The sequence below is a fragment of the Pleurodeles waltl genome, chromosome 5 (assembly GCF_031143425.1).
Source record: "Pleurodeles waltl isolate 20211129_DDA chromosome 5, aPleWal1.hap1.20221129, whole genome shotgun sequence".
Lineage (NCBI taxonomy): Eukaryota > Metazoa > Chordata > Amphibia > Caudata > Salamandridae > Pleurodeles > Pleurodeles waltl.
In genome coordinates this window covers 319,936,224-319,950,294 of record NC_090444.1, presented here as the reverse complement: position 1 = coordinate 319,950,294, position 14,071 = coordinate 319,936,224, and the positions used below count along the sequence as shown (strand labels likewise).

General features: G+C 40.8%; 1 protein-coding gene across 21 annotated transcripts in view; it reads left to right on the top strand.

The window, feature by feature from the left end:
* The window catches only part of NRXN1 (neurexin 1), a 1,474,248-nt gene that overhangs the window by 438,270 nt on the left and 1,021,907 nt on the right, over positions 1 to 14,071 (top strand). The gene's annotated exons all lie outside the window — the stretch shown is intronic.

The window sequence follows — 14,071 nt, the reverse complement described above, 5'->3', positions numbered from 1 at the left end:
GCAGGCCTGGCGTTGTTTTTCCACGCACAGTTGTACTTGAGTCGGAGATGCAGCGGCAGGATGATCCGAAAATCCCGCAGCGCGGGTTGTAATCTCCCAACCTTCATCAGCGATGCTGCTCGTCATTTCTCCTGCTCCGTGCATCAATTCTTTGGTCACATTTCCTGCGAGCGTCGTTTCTCAGCTGCGGAGCCAGAGGCGCGTCATTTCTTCAGCCGCAGATCGGAGTCACATCGATCTTTTCCCCGCCCGGCACTCTGTGCGTGGATTTCCTTGTCTTTAGGCTGCCAGCTTCTCCTTTCAGGGTTCCAGGAACTGGAGGGGCACCACAGGGCAGAGTAGGAGTCTCTCCAGAGACTCCAGGTGCTGGCAGAGAGAAGTCTTTGCTGTCCCTGAAACTTCAAATAACAGGAGGCAAGCTCCAAATCAACTCCTTGGAGATTTCTTCTCAAGATGGAAGGCACACAAAGTCCAGTCTTTGCCCTCTTACACTGGCAGAAGCAGCAACCGCAGGATAGCTCCACAAAGCACAGTCAAAGGCAGGGCAGCTCTCCTTCCTCAGCTCTTCAGCTCTTCTCCAGGCAGAGGTTCCTCTTGTTTCCAGAAGTGTTATTCAAGTCTGTGGTTTTGGGTGCCCTTCTTATACCCAATTTCTCCTTTAAAGTAGGCCTACTTCAAAGTAAAGTCTCTTTTGAATGTGAAATCCTGCCTTGCCCAGGCCAGGCCCCAGACACTCACCAGGAGGTTGGAGACTGCATTGTGTGAGGGCAGGCACAGCCCTTTCAGGTATGAGTGACCACTCGTCCCCTCCCTTCTAGCACAGATGGCTCACCAGGATATGCAGGCTACACACCAGCTCCCTTTTGTGAGGTGCAAAAAAGAAAATGCCCACTTTCTAAAAGTTGCATTTTCAAACACACAATCTCAAAATCAACTTTACCAAAAGATGTATTTTAAATTGTGAGCTCAGAGACCCCAAACTCTACATGTCCATCCACTCCCAAAGGGAATCTACACTTTAATCAGATTTAAAGGTAGCCCCCATGTTAACCTATGAGAGGGACAGGCCTTGCAACAGTGAAAAAACAAATTTAGCAATATTTCACTGTCAGGACATATAAAACACATTACTATATTAACTACCTTAACCATGCACTGCACCCTGCCCTTGGGGCTACCTAGGGCCTACCTTAGGGGTGTCTGACATGTAAGAAAAGGGTAAGTTTAGGCCTGGCAAGTGGGTACACTTGCCAAGTCGAATTTACAGTTAAAACTGCACACACACCGCAGTGGCAGGTCTGAGACATGATTACAGAGCAACTTATGTGGGTGGCACAACCAGTGCTGCAGGCCCACCAGTAGCATTTGATTTACAGGCCCTGGCACCCCTAGTGCACTTTACTAGGGACTTACTAGTAAACCAAATATGCCAATCATGGATAAGTCAATTACATACACATTTTGTAAAGGAGCACTTGCACTTTAGCACTGGTTAGCAGTGGTAAAGTGCCCAGAGTAACAAAGCAGTAAAATCAGAATCCAGCATGCATCAACAACCTGAGGAACAGAGGCAAAAAGGGAGAACACGCCAAGGGTAAAATGTCTAACACATACACTGCACCCTGCCCGTGGGGCTGTCCAGGGCCTAACATAGGGGTGAGATATATGTATTAAAAAGGAAGGTTTGGGCCTAGCAAGAGATTTACCTTGCTAGGTCAACATAACAGTTTAAAGCTGTAAACACAGGCGCTGCAATGGCAGGCCTGAGACATGTTTAAAGGGTAACTTAATTGGGTGGCACATTCAGTGCTTCAGGGCCAGAAGTAAGCATTTAATTTACAGGTCCTGGGCACATGTATTGTACTTTACTAGGGACTTATAGATAAATTAAATATTCCAATTGTAGATAAGCCAATGTTGACATATTTTAGGGAAATAGTGCATGCACTTTGGCACTGGTCAGCAGTTGTAAAGTGCCCAGAGTCCTGAAATCAGGAAAAACAAAGTCAGCAAACAGGAGGTCAGAAGGGAAACAATTCAGAGGAAACCATACCAAGCATGCAAGGTCTAAGAGTGGTCTTCTCCTAACACTTTGCCTTCACCCTCTTACTTTTGCTGGAATTTGTTTTAGTTGACTTTATGACACTTTGCACATTACCAGTTTACCACTGCTAAGCAATGCTAACATGCTTGTGCTTGTCCCTAAAAATTGGTTTGCACCTGATCGCATTTTAATTTACTTATACGTCTCCAGTAAAGTGGTATATCATATACCTAAGGTATGTAAGTTAAATGCTACTACTGGGCCTGCAGCACTTATTGTTAGCTTACCAGAATGTAAGCGATATCTGGGCACAATCCAACTTGCAATCTAGTGTGGTCAGCTATGTTTTTCAACTTTGACCCGGTTTTGAGTGACTAGATGTCTGAGGTTGGTGCTTTGATCTTATAAGTGCTAGTTTCTACCTTAAAAATGAAAGAATCGTAACTCAATTTCTACTAATTGGATTTTTGTCACTGTATTGTCAAATTATTAACGTTTACTCTATTTTTCTAAATTGGTGTGGGGTTTTCCTGGTGTTACATTTTCGCTTTATTTCTGTTTGTGTGCTGCATAAATACTTTACACTTTGCCTCTAAGTTCAGCCTGGCTGCTTTTTTTTGCCAACCAAAGGGTTAAGCACAGGTTTATTTAGTGACGCTTGTGGCTCACCAGAGATTGTGGTTGTTGCTTGATCAGGGTTAACACCTCACTCAACCAACAACCCGATTTCTCACAGTATATCATGAGAAGACTATCGATGATAAATCAACACTAGAAGGAAAATAATTCTCAAAATAGTACCAATATTAATCCAATGAACAGTACCAGAAATGACTGAGCAATTATTTTTACAATTATTATTAATAGTATGTATGATATTAATCTTGAATTCACCCTTCACTGGAGCAGTAGTAGTAGAAGAAGACCATGAGTAGTTGAAAAGCATAGCATGGCTGTTATTTTACAACGTTTTACTGTAGTTGTTTTAGTAATTCTTTTCAGCAAGAATTAAGGAGATCGCCTTTCAAATCAACCATCAATACATGATTTTTACTATTACCACCATTTTGAGAATTGGCAATTTACATTAAGTGCCAAGTGACAGAAGCTGTAAGCTGGAACTAAGAAGTGTTTTAAAATTACTTCAAAGAATCTCATTTTCTGCAGTGAGATATTGATCTTCTCTTAACAGCATTTCACCTTCTAACCAAGAAAATTGTTTATAAAACTGTTGGAGATATGGTTGTAGATTTTAGGGGTTGTCAAGGAACACATGAAGTTTGTTAGAGCTGGCATCCTTGTTGTGGTTTCCCCTGTCTTTTTTGCCTCTGCCTCCTGTATTTTGACTGTGTGCTGGACTTTGTTTTTGCTGGTTTTAGTACATGTCCTACCTTTCAAATACACTGCACTCTGCCAAAGGGGCTGCCTTGGGCCTACCTTAGAGGTGACTTACATTTAGTAAAAGGGACAGTTTGGGCCTGGCTCGTGGGTGAACGTGCTAGGTCAAACTGGCAGTTTGAAACTGCATGCACAAACACTGCAGTGGCAGATCCGAGACATGTTTACCGGGCTACTCATGTGGGGGGCATATTCAGTGCTGCAGGCCCACTAGTAGCCTTTGATTTACAGGTCCTGGGCACCCACAGTGCACTTTACTATGGGCTTACTAGGGCAAAAAGGGCCAAGCCCAACACTCATGTTTATATTCTACCTACTTAACTCATTCTTCTGTAAATGGAAGCACATGATTAACTTAAAACTTTCATGCTACAGCACACTTAGTTATATTTTTCAGTTCAGCATGAAACACTACCACTTGCCTTTCATATTTGCAGAAAAAGGTACGATATAAAGTGTGTGTAACAGATCTACTTAGAATGACTCAATCACATTGCCCAACGAAGTACCCATGCTGAGAACTTAGTCACACTTTGCTAATAAATGATCAGCACAAATTCATCCACATTCAACATTCACACAAGGACACCTACTCTCCTGCCTCTTAATCATTGAGAACACAATCTAGTTGTTCTTTTTGAACACAGAAACCTCACTTCTTATTCATCAAGTACCAGTCCAACACAATAAGGTGCAAGCTTCTGAAATAGCTAGGCAAAGACAGTGCAATAATATTGTGCATCAGGCACAGCATTTGAATACTTAACTTGTACTAATAAAACTAGCACGTCTTTTGGCTACTTATATTCTATTATCAAACAGTTCATCCAAAAAGGTTTGCTTGGTTAGTTAACACTAGACACTCTGAAATGTGATAAAGTGAAACAAATTCTTAATCTTTCACAGAACCAAAAATAAATTATGCAATATATGGAAATTAGTGAGGATACATTTGGGGTGAGGAGGTACTCTGCTAATTATAATGTTATCCTCCGGTCTAGACCCACAATATTAGCTTTTGATAATTCAAAATGTATTTGAAATTGTTTTATTACAAATCTCAATTTGTAATATTTCAGCTCATTTTACCAACAAAGAAAGTTAGTGGGTAGTGGAAAATGAAAATAAAACAATAGAAAATTAGACGAGAACCAGGACCATGAAATGTCCAAGTAGCAGTGTCTTTGAATTTCTGTCAGAATTCTGATGGATGGAAATAAAGTATGCAAGTCAAAGTGCCATATCGGGATGATATTTTCAAAAGCACACTAAGGGACTGATTTAGATTTTGCGGATGGGTTACTCCATCACAATGGACACAGATGTCCCTCCCACCAAAATTTAAATCCTATTTTTTCCTATGCGATTTATATTTCAGCGGACAGGATATCTATCACCATTGTGATGGAGTAACCCATCTGCTGAAATCTAAATCAGGCCCTAAGTCTCTCATCGCTATTGGCCTGTTAACTTTGATGGGCACTGCAATGGGTTTTATAGTACTTATCCAAATTCCAAGTTTTGCAGGAGCTTTGCTGGTGAGTGGCATTTCACATCGTTATTTTACCTGCAGTAAGCAGGCCAAGTCTCCTGTTAGATATTCTGAGAAAGTGGAATATTAATTACGGTGAAGGTGGTAGAATACAACTAAATATTGCAGTATCCTTATTAGGCTCAATAAGGTTCAGTAATTTAAACCTGAGCTCAACCCCTGGTAGCTAGGGTACAGAGCAGACCGGCTTAACTTAGGAAACTGTGCAAAGCATTTTGAAGTAAATAAAACAGTTAAGAGGTCAAATGTACAACACATTAAAATCCCAGTTTATGAAAATTGAAATATGTTAACGAACAACAATGAGACTAAACAACAAAAATACAATAAGGGGATCCGGAGATATGAATTAAAAGTTTTAGATGAAAGTAGAGCCAAAAAGCACGAAGTGCCAATCACCGCCAAATGGTCATGCTAAACCCAGACAAGGGTAAGTTTTAAGGCCGACCTTGATGGAGCAATGGTGGGATACAGAGACCAAGTTTGGCCAGAAGTTTTACCTTTTGGCTTAGTCTCTGTAATGGAAGTTAAAGATCCTCAGCAGGTCACGGCATCAGGCAGAGATGGGTACCACAAAGCCGGATAGCAGTCAGACAAAGATCTGATCAATCTGTTGAAGGGAAGGCCCGGGTGGGGGGAGGGAATTCAAAATCCATGCTCAAAAAAGGTTATAGGTTATAGCCTTTACCTGGTGAAGATTTCTACCATTGGACTTAGTCACTTTTTGGAGCTTGTATTGCTCCAGCCGAAGCAAGGTAGCAAAATGTAACTGAACAGTGCTCCATGAGGCCATTTACCTTTTTCACAACGGTCCACTGAGATAGACTTGCTGCTGTGGAAATGCACATAACGGGAGCATCAGAATCAGTAGCCTGTTTGGCAATGCGCCCTTGTAGGACTGATGTAGCAGGCTGGTCCCCATTTCTTTGGTTCTCCAGGAAAAAATCTTTTTAAAAAGTTTCTGGGTCCCACCTTTTAAGGCTTGGCAGGAAGGAGTGTACTCTGCCACTTATCCAAGGGACTCAGGACCTTAGGGACATCACTTAGAGGTCAGGAATCATTCCAGGACAATCCACCAGCAGGGTTTAGGGCAGGTTTAGATGGAACTACACACTTGACTCTTTAGGAAAGTGGACTTCTTGCAGTGTCTGTGTTCCTGTAGATTAACAGGAGTTCATCCAACTCACCCCTGGAGTTCTCTTCTCAGCCCAATAGTGAATTCCCCTGTGGAGGCAGGTCGGGCCCTTGAGGATTTTCCTCACAGATCACAACACTAGGTTCAGACCTTCTTCTTTCTTCCACGTGTCCAGAAGTTTATTGAAGAGGGAGGGTACTGGAGATGTCACATTTGGGTCCACTAGCAGTCTGCTGGTTAGGGAAAATCTGGCCATATCCTAATCAATGGGATTCCATACCTAGTGCAGCACTTCCTGTGAGCTTTACTGTACACTATCCCACAGTGCCCCTCTCTATCGAAAACCAACATGACAGAGTTCCCTGTGACTATTTAGAAGTTGGCTATGATAATGGGGAAACCTTCTCTTGTTTCATCTCAAAATCAGTTTTGGAGGCAGCCCCTCTTGCCACTGGGATCAATACTTGGCTAGCTAACAATAAAAGGGGCAGGCACAGGGTGAGCAACATCTGCCTGTGTGAAGGTAATTAAATTCCTGGTTATAGCCCAGATGGCCATCTTGTTAGGGGGAAACTTCTCCCCACACCCAAGCTCTTTGTCCACTGCCAGGGAGCAATGCACATTTTAGCACAGGGGAGCAATCAACAGTCAGCTAACACTGGCAGTATGGCACATTTGACTTAGGCAGAAAAATGACAACTTTCTTAAAGTGTAATTTTCAAAATAAGAATCTAAAATCCAATGTAACCATTAAGTTGGATTTTAAAATACCATTAAAATGAGTACTTCAACCATTTTTCAAACTATTGTCAAACTGAGGTTAATGACTGTAAGGTATTATAATATAACTCAGTGTTTTCCTATGGGAGATTTTTAATTGCCAGCGCAATTAAAAAGTAGGCACACATGTCCTAATTTTTAAATAACATACACCCTGCCATATAGGCATGTAGGGTCTACATGAGGGGTGACTTCTAGATATTAAAAAGGAAGGTTTAGGCATGGCAAAAGCACTTTGGCAAGTTAAATTGGACATTTTACAACGGCCTTCCAGGCCGCAGGGGCAGGCCTGAAGACATGCTTTGCATGGTCACGGTAGTGGTGGCACAATATGTGCTGCAGTCCACTAGTGACATTTGACTTACAGACACTCAGTACACTTTTCTACCACATACTAGAGATTTATAGATAAATTAAATAATCCAGTCAGGAGTGTAGCCAATTTTAGAATGCTTCGGGGGTCAGAACACATGCACCTTCACTTGTTTTTCGGTGCCCTATTGCATAGAGTCAAAAAAGCAGAATCATTCCAAAAAGAAATGGGGGTGATGATGCAAAAAGAGGCATTTTCCCACACTTAGTGAGGAAAACATGCCAACAGTGGCAGGGTAAGTCTGATTCCTGCATGTCATTTCCCAGAAAATGATGATCCCTGTTATCCTCCAGCTCTTAAATTACTGTGATCTGGTTCTAATGGTGAATTGACTGTGGATTATAATGGCCACTCACAGTGAGGACCTAATTGTTGGGGCCTCACCTCAGTTGCACGGAAGAGAACATGGTCGAAAAAAGAATGACGATGAGGTGACAGTGGATACATTGAGCAGGAGACTATACTAGAGGTGACAAGACTCTGATGAATAAAGGGGTCTAACTACTAAGAGTGTGGGTCTGGCCTATAGGTCAATATGGCAGCACCCAAAGGGCTGAGTTCATAGTTCAGTTAATGGAGTATTTTTTGACTCTTTGTGAGCTTTTTTTATGGTCTACTGGGCCGGTTATTACTGTCCCTTTCTCCGGTGTTACCACAAACATTGCACGCAGAAAACACAAATGCATGTAGCTTGCTATACCTTGCAAAACAAATGTACACATCGTCTTTGCAAATATAAAACTTCTCTGATTTGTAAATGTGGGCAACTTTTTTTACCTCTCTGATTCGTTAATGTAGGTCTATCTTAATTTGGCGCCCAGTCCTTTTCCCATTTTTTTCTTTCCCAGACCGACCCTGAGTACTAAATGTTTTTATTATTTAACATTTGGCATAGGAGTCCTAGTTTTAGTTGACGATAGTTCTAAGACGGAGATCCTGGTGTCACTCTGAAACAAACAAGACTCAGTGCATTCTCCCAAGAGCAAAGAACCATCAAATACTCTATGAGTCCAGTTGAACAAACCAAACCATCCAGGTTTTCTATCTTCTACTGGGCTAACAAAACGGAATGAAGGAACCCTTTTCTTACTTTATATTTTCTGTTAGCCTAGTAAAAGAAAGCAACCCCGTGGTCTTCGGATTCGTATGTGAGGAGAAATGTGGTGTCCCACCATGTGCACAAATGATTCTCCAGTGCAACATGGAAGAATGTTTGTGCACACAGCGCCTTGGTGACGATCCGGAGTTTTTTTAAATTATTATTATTGTCAGAGCCATAGTTTCCTTACTTAGAATGTTGCTCTGCGGGAAAAAAAAACATGTCTCTATGCAGTACGAAGGGCAAATGAAGAGTCTTTACGCTGCAAACCGGGTGTCCTTCTGGATAAGTGCGCAGACCTTTCTGTGGCCTTGGGCACAGAGCGCGCACTCAAGTTCACCTCCACTCACTAAAGAACCGTGCCTGCCCGCTGACTTTTAGACTCCAAACTAGTGAGCTTTTTAAAGAAATTGTGCAGATGGCGATTGTTGGGCACATTGGGCTGTAGCAAGACGAGTTATCTGTATTTTTCTCTTGCACTCCGTTTACCCTGTACACACAGTGGACTGTGAAAATGAACAGAAATAATGGCTCATGCCAGCATGTGGTCACCACATGCAGGTGCCACGTGGTTATGTTTATAGAAAAAAACAGCAATACTGTCTGCCGACCATGTATGGTCAAACGCTGCACAACAGACAAGACACCAACTGTCAGCATTTTACTACATGCTGAGGCCCTCGGACTGATTTTAAATGTTATGATAGTATAATTAGTGGTTGAACAATGATATTAATATCGCCTACTCTAAATAAGTCACTAAAAGGAAGTTCTTACATAATTTACCACGACTGTGCAAAGCCATCACAAAGATTGGACATAGGCTTTATTAAGAAAGATGATGCTGGGGACAAATGTGTGTAATAGAGGAAGTTTTAGGTTTGGGGGCTATTTTGGTTAAAAGGAAATACATGAACGCAAGGCAAGTATAAACAGAGTGCCAACATGCTAAAAGGAAATAAGAACTCCCAAAATGCCAACAAACCCAAAGAATTCAGAGAAAATCCATTTATTGATAAGGATCTGTGCCTTCTCTCCTCCCATCTGTCTAAAGCAGCTCAGGTTGGAGTTTTTAAAGTACAAATGTCAGGCTGGCCATCACATGACAGCCCTCCAAAGTGACATGTGCACTTTAAACTGAAGGGCACACTATTATTCCCTGCTGCTGCCCCTCCCTCAGACTTTGCTGCTGCCATCACAAAAAATGAGATGGTAATAAATCTGTTTTATTACTATTTTATTTTTCGTGTTTGCTGCTCACCAGCGGAGGGGGATCGATGCTCCTCCACTCTCATGGAGGCACCGCGGCTCCTAGCAGTACGATCTGGTGAAAGAAAATTTGAATACTTTGTTTTTCAGGACTCTTTTGAAGCATGATGCATTAGGAATGCAACACTGATTTGGCAAATTCTGGCTATTATTGGTACTTTTGGATAATGGAATCAACTCAATAGCATTTCCATAAATCCTGGCAATTTAGTTCAACCTTATACATATTGCATTATGGTCCAATCCCTTGAAGACATGAGACAGCTCCAGCAAGATAATATTGAATAATATTTTATTCTAGATATTATACAAATCCATGTTGGAACTTACAGCAGTTCTTCAGTCTAAAAGACTGGTCTTAAAATCATACAGTAAACAGGATTAAAGGCAAAATAATCATATTAACCATCATCAATATAAGAATCCAGCATTTTTTAGCAAAGAATAAAGAGGCATTCCCTGCAATGATTAAGGAACTGAGTCTGCCTAGTGTGTGTTAACATTAATAACTTCTTTGATGTCAGTTACCACAAACTGTTGCTACAGAAGTTTCAGTTCCAATGTTGCTGAAACTATTCCAGTGATCAGGTGGTAGTGAACTGAGGGACTAAAAGGGTAAACGTGCAGTGGAGTTTACAGCACGATAACAATGTAAACTGCATACTTAATTCTTGTACCAAGAGGATATGAGCAGTAATGTTGCTGCCCTGTAAACTGTTTTTAAAAGGAAAATTTGTTTTTCAAATATAGTGCAGTAGGGGACTTTATATGAGTCATTATACAAATATACAATTTAGAACAATGTCATCTTGTGATCATAATCATTCAAATCAAATGTTTTTGGGAAGAGTATTTTATTAAATATGAAAGAATATGACATAAAACCAATTCCCCAAATAATATGTATTTAGAGTCTACATTATAGGAGTCCTGGGGAAACAGGAGGCAGAATTTAGAATAAAATATATGGAGACCTGACTTAAATATATTTCTCCCAGAAATTACAAAAATAATAATGGGATATAGCCAAAGTGTCTGAAACCGCGGGACACTAATACAGAAATTATTGAAGTAAAAAAGTATTTTACAAAATTATTAAAGACATCTGAAATAAATTACATTAATTACATGGAATAATTTAAAGTTAACGTTGATACAACCGAAAAGATTAACAAAAGTGACAGAAAATGAAGTATTTTGCATAATTATTCTTTTTTAGTACTCTTCCGATGGAGGTGCCGATGATGAGCGATGGCTTATTAACAAAAAATAAGCCATTTCTCAGTCTCAAGTTTAATGTTACATTACACAACAGACAGCTCAGGCCAACTTTGCTAATTTCCTATTGTGTGCCACTAAGAAAGCCTCTCTCACTGTGAAATAAAGTATTTCAAGTCAAACATACAATTTATCCAGATCCCTGACAGAACATTGGTAACAGCATTTTTGCCATAGGGGTTGGTAGAGTAGTAAGGCCACAATCACAATATAAAGTCAGTCAAGGGCTCCATAAATTATTCCTTTGCTCAAACCTTGGTAGCTGGCATCGAGCAGGCTGGCTTCCGTAGGAGACAGGTTGAAAAGCATTTAAGAACACCAATGCATTAAATGCGTTAGGCACACACACAATGAAAATCGAACATTAATTTATGAAAATGGTAAATATTTTCATGATTGAAATGACATCAAAATGGCAAGAATTAAGTTTAGGAAACTGGAGATATGAATTTTTTAACACTAAAAGTGAAACTAGCACTAGAAGCAAATAGCACTTAAAGAGTCAAAAAAGGTCGCACTGGATCAGGACAAAGTCAATAGTTCACTTTTAGATTAACTTCCAGTAGTGATTTGTGATGCAGGAGAGTGGGGGTCTGGGTCTACAACTCCCACAGTGCACCTGGTCAATCCAAGTAATATACAGAAGAAGCTTGTCAGCTTGAGTTGTCCTTGATGTTGATGTTGCAAGCAGTGCTTCTTCTCCAGTTGTTTCCTTTGGGTTTTTGGTGGTCCACAACACCACTCATGGATTCCAGAATCTCTGAGTCACTTCTTGTGACGTTTGAACTACAACTCCTGCAATGCACCTGGCCAAATCTTTAAAAGTCCACTGAACACTGTCTAGGTGGGCTGTTCTGGCAAGATTTGATGCAGGTGATTCTTAGTAGCTCCTTTACACCTGTCACCTAGAGCGAGCCTACTCCTGAATAATTTAGAAACTGGGCAAAGTTCTCTTTTGTGAAGCCCAGCATGTGCAGCAGGTGTAGTGCAGTCCTTCTCGGTGCAGACCAGGGGTTCAGCAAGGCAGACCTTCTTCTTGTTTCCAGGCATAGTCTGAGTTGCTGGGCAACTCTCCCTTCTTTACCCAGTATTCCAGGCCAGCAAGCAGGTGGGGGTATCACTGACCAATGAGGTGCCAGATGACACTCACAAGAATGACAACACCCTCCAAAGTGTGGCATATTCTTGTCCCAGAAGGGAATATTCTTCCAAAATCCCAAATGAAAAAAAATCTCTCCTGGAGGTTAAGATCTGGTTAGGTCACCCCACTAGAGTGGCAAAATGTCCTTAATATTCCCCTTCCAGACACTCTGCTAATCTAATTTCTGGGTCTACCATCTAGCTGGTGTGGCAGGAAGTGGGGGGTGGGGGGGGGCTGTGTCCTGTCCTAACTTGTATTGCCTGTTTGAAGACCAGTTTGGCTACCCATTCCTCTTCCTGCCTTCTGCTCTGCAGTTTGTAGATCTCCACCCACCAGATGTCCCTTTGTCTCAATGCAGGCCAATACACATCTCATTAGGACACCTTTGCTCAGCCTGGCAGAGGCTGGCCGAACAGAGAAGGGCTTCTGGAAGGCTAGATTTTGGTTATTCAGAAAAGCAAGTTCTATAACGTATTTTCTGTGATAGTTGTCATGTATCTAACAGTGGCAAGTTGTTGGATTTATTCTATCATTTTTAGTCTTTGAAGGAAATGTTTAGCTCATTCCTATCTGTAGTTATACTTTAAAAAAAGTATTCCTATGTTAGTCTATGGAGCTCATATACTACAATGGGGACAATTACATTTGCGATTTTACCCTCTCTAGGGCATATATAATATATTATAATGTCCCTGCTTATGGTTACAATGCACCCTACCCCTGGGGTGCCTAGGGGAGACCGTAGGGATGACATATTTAAAAATAACATAGTTGAAGACTTCAGAAGTTCTTTTAATTTCAAAGTCAAATCTATATATAATTTACTATTAAAAGCAGCCTGCAAAGCAGGACTGTCTCTAAAATGACAGCAGACACCAAAGCAGTACACACTTAAGTGCATTACAACTATTGGACCTCTAAAACTACATGCCCTACCATATACTAGGGACTTACAGTTAGGTTATCATGGCAACTGAAATTATGCCTAATTGCCATAAACCTTTTCAACAGAGCACTGGCTCTGGGCCTGGTTAGCAGAGCCCAGGGCACAATCAATCAGAAAAACAGCATCTACTAATCAAGATTTACATACCTTGAAGATATATATGTTGTCAAGTTTCATATATGTGGAGGTATCTATAGTAGAACTTTACTTTTCTTTTGAATCTTACCTTCACAATATATTTGTTCTCGATATTCGTGACATGATATTTTGTCCACACAATATTTAATTTCAAATATTTTGTCTAAATACCATTTTATCCATATTTACTTGGAACATGCTTTGTGTGAGAACTTCCCAAAATGTATGTCTTTGAAACCTTTATATACTGCTTTGTGATACTTTCTCAATGCAAATTTAAGCTTTGTGTGGCAGCAGGAGTCAAACCAAGTACAGGCTGCTATTTGCTGATGTGCTCACATGCAACCAGCCTAGAGCCTTTCACCCCATCAATGCAGCAGCAGAACTAGTTTTCAAAGGTGAACACTTACAGCTCACACTCCCAGTCCTTTTTTGACAGCGCTTACAGTGAGTGAGTCTCAGTTAGTGATACTCACAGCAGAGATCCAAAAATCAGGATGTCCAAAAAGTAAAGAAATCAAGGGGGCTATATGAACCGGAACCCCCCTTCCTAACAAATGGCATTTGCCTATGCCAAACTACCCAACTATGTTCCTTTTTCGCGTAAAAAAAACACAATAATTTGTGACACATTTAAGTGTTGCTTGTGACTGGATTTAAGAAACTGTGAAAGTGCAACTGGGAATAGCTTTAGCTTTCTAAACTTGCACTGTCAACGGTATTTCTTTCTGAAATTTGAATCCTTTGATAGTTGCAACCTCTAGTTTTGTTCCTTCCTCCTAATACACCATGGCCTTGTTTAACAAGCACGAATTAACATGTACACCCAAGTGTATACACAAACAGAGGTAATTAAACAACCCTCACTTGCTTATTAATAGCATAATTAGTCTGGGAACTAATTTGGGACTGGATAAA